A 2,309-nucleotide genomic window follows, 5' to 3' on the forward strand; every position below is an offset into this window, starting at 1 on the left:
TTTGCCAAAGCGGTACAGCAGAAGGTGGGACGAGTCAGTCTGAATTACATTTTACAGATGTATTTCTCACATATCTCAGAGCCTCTCGCGGTCGTCGTCGTCGTCGTCGTCGTCGCCGCCGCCGCTTCTGCAGAAGTAGCAAATGGCCATCGTAGCAAATGCGGCGAGGGACGCCCTGCCTTCGATTCCGAATGCACAAAGTGTGTGGTCTTGTTTCTCAGTCTATATTTGATCGGTCTCGTAAGAGGTTGAATGTAACGAATGGGTGGGAAAGAGCAAGGGGCAGCGGCTGTGTAGAACGAAAACACAAATCCTCAGGGGTGTGAGCGTTTCGAGATGAGTCGCATACATGTAAATGTTGGTCGTCAGTGACCATGTGGCCTAATGGATAAGACGTCGGGCTTCGGATCTGAAGATTACAGGTTCGAATGCTGTCACGCTTGTGTTTTTCCAGTTCTGAAAAAGAAACATACCGTTTTAATGTAGCAATTGAGCAGTACGAAACCGTCTGAATGTTGCTGTTGACCATTTTTTGCTTGGAGATGCTCTTGAGCTTGAAACACACACAACAAGACCGGTGTTAACTAGCGAAATGGTCGGCAGAGTGCCGACACCGCGAGTTTTGACTGGCACTTGCACATATAAAACAAGGTCGTAAAGTAACTCGTTCGGCTTTTGAGTCACATAAAGTATGTGTGTTAATTTTGACGCCACTAGCTCTGCATGTTGTCATGCAATTTCTTTACCTCTCAGAAATGATTATGACATAAAAGTGAAGTACGTGACGAGTGTGACGTTAGGAAAACATCAGGCTGCATGGAGAGAAACTGTATGGGACCACCCAACCGAAACGAGTACTGTGTGACGTGCTACCCGTCAGGTATTCACCGCGGTAGCCGGCTAGCTCAGTCGGTAGAGCGTCAGGCTCTTAATCCCAGGGTCGTTGGTTCGAGAAACACGCTGGGCGGAACGGAATTTTGTTCCGCTGCAGATGTAAATTACCGTTTTTCTGATTAACGATATTTAATGGAAATAGCAACTGTTGACTTTGCCTACGTCTCTGTCAGTCGCAAGGAATCTGTATTTGAAGGTGAAGGTGATTTTGTACACATGTGTGAAAGACATGTTCTGAAATGCAAGTGTTGTTGTTTCGAGAGCACATCGGTTACGTGTCAGATGTGTAGCCAAGCAGTAATGGGTCGCCATAGCTGCAAATATTAGCCTGTAATATGAAGTGTTGCCAGCTGAAGTCTGATGATGCAGACGACCGTAAGGACGAAGTACCCAAGAGTACCGCTAGGCCGCGCCTCTTTAGCTCAGTGGTAGAGCACTGGTCTAATAATCCAGGGGTCGTAAGTTCCATCCTCACAGGAGAAAGATGAATTTTGGAAATCAGTTGCGCGTCGTGGCTGTATAGCAAACAGTATCTGTGATGACGAACAATTAGCAACAGGCGTTTTTTTAAGAATTACTCTCAGATGTGATTAAGGCGAATGGCGCAGATAAAGCATTTGCCAAAGCGGTACAGCAGAAGGTGGGACGAGGCAGTCTGAATTACATTTTACAGATGTATTTCTCACATATCTCAGAGCCTCTCGCGGTCGTCGTCGTCGTCGTCGTCGTCGGCGTCGTCGCCGCCGCTTCTGCAGAAGTAGCAAATGGCCATCGTAGCGAATGCGGCGAGGGACGCCCTGCCTTCGATTCCGAATGCACAAAGTGTGTGGTCTTGTTTCTCAGTCTATATTTGATCGGTCTCGTAAGAGGTTGAATGTAACGAATGGGTGGGAAAGAGCAAGGGGCAGCGGCTGTGTAGAACGAAAACACAAATCCTCAGGGGTGTGAGCGTTTCGAGATGAGTCGCATACATGTAAATGTTGGTCGTCACTGACCATGTGGCCTAATGGATAAGACGTCGGGCTTCGGATCTGAAGATTACAGGTTCGAATGCTGTCACGCTTGTGTTTTTCCAGTTCTGAAAAAGAAACATACCGTTTTAATGTAGCAATTGAGCAGTACGAAACCGTCTGAATGTTGCTGTTGACCATTTTTTGCTTGGAGATGCTCTTGAGCTTGAAACACACACAACAAGACCGGTGTTAACTAGCGAAATGGTCGGCAGAGTGCCGACACCGCGAGTTTTGACTGGCACTTGCACATATAAAACAAGGTCGTAAAGTAACTCGTTCGGCTTTTGAGTCACATAAAGTAAGTGTGTTAATTTTGACGCCACTAGCTCTGCATGTTGTCATGCAATTTCTTTACCTCTCAGAAATGATTATGACATAAAAGTGAAGTACGTGACGAGTGTG

This window comes from Schistocerca gregaria, chromosome 4 (genome assembly GCF_023897955.1).
Source record: "Schistocerca gregaria isolate iqSchGreg1 chromosome 4, iqSchGreg1.2, whole genome shotgun sequence".
NCBI lineage: Eukaryota > Metazoa > Arthropoda > Insecta > Orthoptera > Acrididae > Schistocerca > Schistocerca gregaria.